The following is an 8,631-nucleotide window of genomic DNA, read 5'->3' as shown; positions in this document are numbered from 1 at the left end:
ATAAATTAATTCAGGCTATTCACTAGAAGGTCCAACTTAAATCTTAAATACTTTGGCCACATAATGATAAGATGGGACTATTAGAAAAGATCCTGATGTTGGGAAAAATTGAAATCAAAAGGAAAAGAGGATGGCAGAGGATGGGATGGATAGAGAGTGTTATGGAAACAACAAACGTGAACTTGACAGACTTTGAGAGATAGTGGAGGATAGAAGTGTCTGGTGTGTAATAGGGTCATGAAGCGTCAAACATGACTGATCAACAATAATGTAATTTGCGAGTGATATAATGAAAGTGGTACATTAGGAAGATCCTTTGGGCGATGGTTGAATTAGAGAGAAGACCAGTTAAAGTGCTAAATTTAAAGTCTAGGTAGAAGATGAGTCTGAATTAGGGTGTTTGCAATGAGAGTGGAGGTGGCTCAGATGTGAGCCACTAGCAATTAAATGGCTCAGGTCTGAAGGATTTTGAGGCTCATGTGGGGAAGAAAAGGCTTGCTCTTTGTGAAGCATCATCTCCTTCGATGACAGCCTCCCTGGTGCTTTGAAATCAAGGGAAACATAAGTAGAGGAATATGGCAGAAACTTCTTAGCTATTAGAATTATGGAGAAGTAGAAGGAGCTGACTCAAGAAGGTACAGATTCCTTTTCTTCCATTGAATGTGGATCGGCACTTTGTGGGATCACTGTAGTGGGGATTCTTTTACAAGTATAGGTTGGATTTTATGATCTCTGGGGTCCCTTTCAACACTGAGATTCTGTGATTTTGTGTTGACTTGGGGAAATTGAGAATCAGGGTGCCACAGCGGGTAGAGTGTTGGCTTAAAGTTAGAAACATCGAGGCATCAAATCCTGACTCAGTCACTGAGCTGTGTGACCTCTTAGGGTGCCCAAATAGCGTGCCCCTCTATGATTTAAAGATGAGTTATTGATCCCCAGCCCTGGGGAGGGTTTCCACACACTGGGAATTCTTTGAACTGATGATATCACAGATCTATCTATAGCCACTCCCACCCCAAACTATAAAACAATATAAAACAGGAGATATAGAAGGCATGAGGGAAAAACCTTGTTCTATTGTCTCCAAAGGCTCTCCAAATGTGGAGGTTCTGTTTAGAGGAATTCCTGTCCTCATCCCTTCTCCAGCCTGGCCTCTAGTTCTTCTCCTAGTCTCTTGAAACTGCAGGTGTTGCCCATGACAACATCTTTGACCCTTGAGAATTCCCACCTGCTGTTTTCCAATTAAGTTAGATGTGTAAGCCAGGCCAGTTTAAGGTTGGGAGATTTACAAGTTCATAATCTTTTTTTCCCCCTCATAAACAAACCCAGCTGATAAACACCTCCCTCCTTGCCTGTCCTTGTGGGCTCTTCAATCACAGATGTGTTTGTAGTTGGCTCCCACAATGCACCACAGCAAAGGGACTCTTCCATGGGATTACATAATAGCATGGCCCACATCACTTTTCCATTGGCTTCTGTATTTCTTTCTGTCTCACCACGTGCAACATAGTCCTTTGGGAATTTTCTGAAGTCCAAACTCCTCTGGTGCCAGGACTGAATGGCATGTTCCAAGACTAGAAGAAACAAAAATAATACTGCAAAGCACAGTCCTTGTGACTTCTCCAAAATTCCTAATTAAAGCTACCTTGGCGGTATGTGTATTCTGGCTTGCCCCAGCACTGCACTGAAGTACTCTCAAAGTTCACCAGCAATCCCTTCAAAACCAGATCCAGTGGTCAGTTTTTTTCTTGGTCTTTTCCTTCCTTTACTTCTCTTTTAGTCTCTGTTAACATCATCTCCTTGAAACTCTCCTTCCTTTGGAAAGTGGAACACAATAGTCCTGGTTCTTTCCCTCTGTTCTCTCCTCTGGTTGCTCTTTTTCCTTCCAGTTCCTAGTTTGGCATTGCCCAAGGCTCAATTCTTTCCTTTTCTGTTCTCTCTCTACCTTCTGTTCTTGGGAGAAATTCCCTCCTTCTTGTGACTTAAATGACTATCTTCCTTTAGAGGACTTTCAAATTTCTCTTTCCAGCACTTTCCAACACTTCCCCCTACCCCAGGTGGCCTAAAAATCTATCAAAGACCTATCGATAATCTCCTTCCCAAAATGTCTCTTGGAGTCATTCCTTTGAATCTGTCACTGTTTCAGAGTCCCTCTGAATCTTGGGTCAACATTACAATAAGAGTCTTTGATTATAGGATTTTCTAGAAGCATAGATTTCAATCTGGAAAGGGATTTAGATGTCATATAATTCAACTCCAGTCATCTCTATACTAGTTACTATTATGCCTGGGATATACCCTCTGCCCCCCATCTGTCATTCATCCTTCTAGTTTTAGAAACATAATACTGGCTCCTGGAAGGGTGAGCCTGTCTATTTCCATATGGCTCAACCTTACATCCATATAACTACAAAAAAAAATATTGTTCTCTGGGCATTGCTTCCCTATTTGTGTTGTCTCCCCTATTAGAATATGTTTCTGGAAACCTGGGACTATTTTGTATTTGTTTCTCCAGTACGGTGCTCAGCACAGTGAGGTCTCCCTCCCCCCTTCCCTCCCTACTTCCTTCCTTCCTTCCTTTCTTCCTTCCTTCCTTCCTTCCTTCCTTCCTTCCTTCCTTCCTTCCTTCCTTCCTTCCTTCCTTCCTTCCTTCCTTCCTCTCTATCCTTCTCTCTCTTCCTTCTGCTCTTTCCTTCTCTCTCTTCCTTCCCTCATCCCTCTCTCTGATTTCATGAGATGAAATTATTTCCCCAGGATTACACAGGGAGGAAGCGACAGCTGCAGGATTTAAATTGAGATTTTCATCTCACTCCATATGGAGTATTCTGTCCATTGCATTACAGTAACTTTTCTTTGGTCACCTTGTTTTATCCCATCCCCTAAGGGGTCTGGGATCTACACAGAAGTATCTGCGGCTCTCAGGGGTATAGGAAAGTCATGGGCATCAATCCTAAGAAGAGAGAAAGAGAGAGAGAGAGAGAGAGAGAGAGAGAGAGAGAGAGAGAGAGAGAGAGAGAGAGAGAGAGAGAGAGATAGGAGGCTTGTGCAGGGTCGAGGACCAGAAGATACCAGTGAGGGAGGAAACGTCAAGTCAAGTGCTACTCCTATCTCAGTGCAGACCAAGGATAGAATTAATATAGACTTTTCCCTATGGATTTGTTGGAACTTCTTATCTCCCTCTCTCTTTAAAAACATTATTTTTACTCTCCACTTGATATGTTTCCCCATGGTTTCTCACAGTGAACACTCTTAGAAAACTCAAGGGGGATAAAAGGGAATCTCAGTATGTCTTACTCTGCAGTAGCCAAGGAGAAGAGCCTCTCAGGTGGAACATCGGGGGAAAGTAGCAGCAGAAAGTAGGGGTGGGAATCCACAGGAGAAAAGAAAAAAATAAAAGAGCCTCTTCTTCTCCTCCTTCTTCATCATCCTCTTCTTCTAATTATAATTATTTGTCAGACTCTGTGGGTTGCAAAGACAAAAACAATGCAAAGAGAAAAGACAAAAATGAGACATTACCTTCCCCCAAGGAGCTGACATTGAATCGGAAAAAGCAGCAGACAAAATCGAGTACCATGTTAACTCTAACGACCAATCTTGGTCCCAGAGTAGAGAAAATGAATCTCTTAGAAAACTGGAGAGGCGGGGGCTATGGGTTTTGAATGCTGCACTTGCTTCCAGGTGACATCAATGTGGTAGCTGATTTTACTGAACTATAATTTTCCTTTTTAAACTTTGTTACAGGGGAAGGTTAGCTGGACAGGGGAGTAGAAAGAGGGTATATTTGGAAATGAATGTGATGTACAATAAGAGATAGACATAAAACTTTCAAAAAAGAAAAGTCTAGCTCAGCTGCAGACGTCAAGGTCCAGGCTCAGGGGACAGTCTTGCCCACCTCTCCTTCCCTCACACCAGCTGTTTCTGTTTTGTTCATGGGTAAGGAGTAAGGCTGGGGAGGAGAGCAGGACATTCTTCACCCACTGGAGGAAAGCTCTATGGAGAAGGAAAACTGTTTAGGCCCCTGACCCTCTGGTGTCTTCTTGACCCCTCCTCACAGCCCAGAAGTGCCTCCCAAGCGACTTTGGTTTAAAAAGCTCCTAACATGTCCTTTTTTTGCTGACAGTCCTGTGTGGGAAACTGTAGCTACGCATCGGTGGTCTCCAATAGATAAACATAGCATGTGGAGCAAAAACTAGAGAAATAAATCCATCTGTGTTGTCTCTGCAGACCCAGATTTGAAAGATACCAACTCTCCCACAAGCCAGTGGAATATCATCCTCCCTGAAGCATGGGGCTTTCTAAACTATGGCCTGCCAGAGTGAATAGGGATGATGCCCCCTCTCTCTAACCACTGCAATTTAACTGGGGTTTGAACCCCTCTGACGGAATCATCCAACAGGGACCTCCTCTGCCTTACTATGGAATCCTTAAGTAAATATGCCAGGAATGTAAACCCTTCTCCTGTAATCTGGGAGGCCAAGAGAACTCTTCTTACATTGAATAGTTTTAGACTTTTGCCTCTTTCAGAAGGACCGAATCATATCTTAGTGAAATACTGAAGCTTGGTTGTTCACTAAGTAAGATTCCTCATCATTACAACCTATGTTTGCAGGTAAAAATGGAGGTCAGCTGTAACAAACATTGGCACTATAAAGTAGCGGATATTGCTCAGTCATGTCCAGCTCTTCATGACCCCATTAAGGGTTTTCTTAGCAAAGGTATGGGAGAGGTTGGCCATTTCCTTCTTCAGCTCATTTTACAGATGAGGAAACTGAGGCAAACTGTCTTAAGGGACTTGCCCAGGGTCACACAGCTAGTAAGTGCCTGAGGTCAGATTTGAACTCAGAAAATGGGTCTTTCTGACTTCAGGTCCAGGTTTCTATCCAATGCACTACCTAGCTACCCAACGTAACAGATAGCATATAAATAAAGACAGGAAGAAAGACGTGCATTCACATCTTGTTTCTGACACCTAGCTCTGTGACCATGGATGAGTCACATAACCTCTGGTCATCTATTTCTTCATCCACAAAACAGAGAAAATAATACCTGTATCTACTTCATAGGGTCTTTTAGAGACTTACAGAAGACAATACATGTGAAGTTTAGGTCTAGGAAAACTAAGACTTGCATATATAAAAGTACCTTGAAAACTTTAAAGTCTCATTTCAACGTGTTAATAATAAATTGAACAACTAATAAAAAATCCTTTAGAGCAAATATGATAATGTACCTATTGAGGTGAATCCTAATTACTAATAATAATTACTTCTTACAAGAGTTACTGATGTAAGGATCTGGATGTAAGGGTTCTGAGTCAAGAGGCTTGGGTTCGAATTTGAGCTTTGGCACTGCTACCTATATACCATTAGGAAAGTCTCTTAACAGTCTTGACATATATCAGAATATTTATATCTGCACTTTTTGTGATGGGAAAGAATTGGATGACCATCAATGGGAGAATGAAAAAACAAATTGTGGTTCATGAATGGAATGGAAAGTGCTGAAGGAAATGACCACTATGATGAATAAATATGAGAAGCATGGAAAGATTCACACACTGGATGCAGAGTGAAGTAAGCAGTAGACTTCAACAACGTGAGTGGAAAGAACCACAAAGCTATCAATCAAAAGTGAATGTTGATAAATGACAAAGAACAAGCTTGATATTAAAGGAAAGATGGGGCAGCTGACTGATGCCAGGGCTGGAGTCAAGGAAAGCTCATCTTCCTGAGTTCAAATCCAGCCTCAGATACTTCCTAGCTGCGTGGCCCTGGGTAAGTCACTTTATCATGTTTACCTCAGTTTCCTCATCTATAAAATGAACTGGAGAAAAAAAGTGGCAAACCACTGCAGTACCTCTGCCAAGAAAACCCCAAATGGGGTTCAGACATAACTGAAATGACTGAACAACCCCAACAGAAAAGAAGAGATAAGAGAAGACATTCCCCACCCCTCTTTTGCAGAAGTGGCGTGGTACACTGCATATATTTTCAGATTTTTTTAATGCATTGATTGACTTTGCTGGGTTGTTTCTTCTTCCTCTTTATTTTTTCTTTTAAAATAGTCTTTGTTATATGGGATAGCTTTCTGGGAGGGGTAAGATGGAGGAAGGAGTATGACAGTAAATGTTTAACTGGAAAATGTTTGCACTGGTTCAGGCTGGTTCCACTATACCACTAAGCCAAGGGATGCTGGAAGAAATTCTAGTGATATTAAAAAAAAAATATCAATAAAATTCATTTTTTTTGTAAAAAAGGAAAATGGCTTAATAACAAATCTTTGGTTTCCTCATCTGCAAAATAATAGAGTTGGATTAGATGATTTCTAAGATCTCTAAAATTAATTCCAGAATCACAGAATCTTAGTTAGAAGGAACATCCCTGGCCATGTAATGTAACCCTCACCTGAAAGGAATCTGTACCATGGGATAACTGTCAAACAGTCACCTCACTTCTGTTTAAAACCTTTCAGTGATGGAGACTCAACTGCACCCCCACCCCTCCCAGAGGCAGCCCACTCCTTGATTGGTCAGCTAGAATTATTAAGACATTTTTCCTGGCATCAGGCCTAAAGTTGGCTTTTGGTAACCTCCACTCACAGCTCCTGGATCTGTCCTCTGGGATCAGGCAGGACAAGGAGGTTCCCTCCCCTCCAGGACAGTCCTTTAGATATCTGAAGGCAGCTCTCATGTCTTGTTTGAGTCCTAACATCCCCTGTTTATATGGCATGGTCTCAGATTCCTTCACCAGTGTGATGGCTCTGCTCTTGACACTGCAGTTTAACAAGGTCATATTCCTAAGACGAGCCCAGACCCCCAGTTTTCCAGATGTGGTCTGAGCAGGCAGGATACAACAGGACTATCACCTCCTTAGTTTTTGAAGCTATGCCTGTCTTGACACAGCTCAACATCATACTCCCAATGGCCCTATCCTTTCTTCCATCCTCCTCTTTTTTTCAATATAGCTTTTAAAAAACCTCTTTATGTTGTCCTGGGTTTTCCTTGCTGACCTCAATTCATTCCTAAATAGGTTGGACTAGATACCCTCGAAGGTCCCTCTTGCAATGAATCTATGACCATTGAACCTTGAATCCCAAACACTCTTCTATTGCCAACTCTGACCTCAGGCATTTATTCCCCCCTTCTCCATCTTTTCCTTTTTCATTTCCTCTTCCTTTTAAATCTGTATTGATATCTTTTGGTTTTTTAGTACCTCCGTTTCTGAATATCGACATCCCCCTCCCCTCCCCTTCAAGCCATCCCTTGTAACAAAAAATAAGAAAGAGAAAAACATCCTGGAGAATGGCTATTGGTGCAATATTCCACTCCCATAGTGAGAGATTGAGTCCCACCTTCACAAAGAAGGGAGGGAAGGAGGTAGCTCACTTTCTAAAGAAATAGATGGAAACAATATAAGTCCTGACTTTCCCAGGTGTGACACTGTACTGTCACATAGCCTTAGGCAATAAGGGATTCCGTTTTTGTTATTTCAGGAGTCCAATGACTGGGCTTCAGCGAAGACAGTGGTCTGGAAGCCCTGCAGATATCTTTCCTAGGAGCCTACAGGATTTTCCACTCAGCTAGTGAAGGAAGACCCTTTGTTCAAGGAACACTGCCCAGCTATAGAGAAACTAAGATTTTGTGGCTTAAACTTTCCAAAACGAAAATATACATTCTGGATCCCTAGCAGGGAGCCAGCAATTCCCTGATTTATTACATAACCAGCTGTCATTGTCTGTGGACTGAAGATACTCTGCTTGTCCTCAGCTAGACTCCTTGAAGTACAAGCCTGTAGAAAGAGGCATATTTTGTCCTGGAAAGGAGTTTGGATTTTGGAAAAATGCAAGCATGAGACAATGAACTTTTGCAATTCTCCTCCAGCACTTGTTGGGGGAAAGAAGCATCTATAAACACAGCAAGTTCATAAGCTGTGCTTTTGAAACCCAGCCCTGCCTCTTGGGCTCTGGGCCAGGCAACCCCATCTAAAGGTCACTGCCGGCAGCCTCTCGATTTAATGTCACTGAGCTGGCAACTCTTTTGGCAACCAAATCAAGTGGTAAAGCCCAAAAGCACCTTTCATTCCAAGAGCAGCCTAAGTAGCATCCCTAACCCAACCCTGTGGGATGGCTCTAGACTCCCTGCACATGGAGGGGCCAGCCTTACCTCCATTGTTGACATCAGTTCAATAATATTCCTTGACTTTTTGCTGGCGTGGGGGTTCTTCAGCCATTTGTTGGCAATAATGTTCTGTCATAACCAGCAGAGAAGAAAGTTAATGGCTTATTATAGGAGAGGTCATTGCCTCCCAAAGCTGTGCTCATGAGTCTGGCCTGTCTGGGGCCCTTGAGCACAGAGGAGACTGGATGCCTTTAGTGACATTGGAGGGAGTCAGAGAGAATAACCCAGAGCCAGGGGAAGAAGGGAGCCTGGGAAACAGAACCCATAACCTTTCCCTCCTTTCTCACTCCAGCATTTTTATGTTCCCATGTAATCTGTTAGAGTGAACAGGAAGGGTAGTTTTGCAGGGTGATAGAAGCCCTGAGAGGTAATATTTAACCTGAAGGATGCATGGAAGTAGGAAGGACCAGTTCTGTTGACTTTCCCTTGGTGTGGGTGGAGAGGAAAGAAGAGGG

The 8,631-nt window shown here is 42.6% G+C and overlaps 1 long non-coding RNA gene across 1 annotated transcript; it reads right to left on the bottom strand.

The window, feature by feature from the left end:
• Positions 1-1,234: 1,234 nt before the first annotated feature.
• On the bottom strand, positions 1,235-3,924 carry LOC140529979 (uncharacterized). Its single transcript, XR_011975755.1, has 3 exons — positions 3,572-3,924; positions 3,295-3,459; positions 1,235-1,574 (listed from the first exon to the last, which is right to left on the bottom strand). It is a non-coding gene; the product is annotated as an uncharacterized lncRNA (long non-coding RNA).
• Between the last annotated feature and the right edge of the window lie 4,707 nt (positions 3,925-8,631).

The sequence above is a fragment of the Notamacropus eugenii genome, chromosome 2 (genome assembly GCF_028372415.1).
Source record: "Notamacropus eugenii isolate mMacEug1 chromosome 2, mMacEug1.pri_v2, whole genome shotgun sequence".
In the NCBI taxonomy this organism is placed as follows: Eukaryota; Metazoa; Chordata; class Mammalia; order Diprotodontia; family Macropodidae; genus Notamacropus; species Notamacropus eugenii.
The sequence above is the reverse complement of the archived record's forward strand: the minus strand, read 5'-3'. Positions and strand labels throughout refer to the sequence as shown.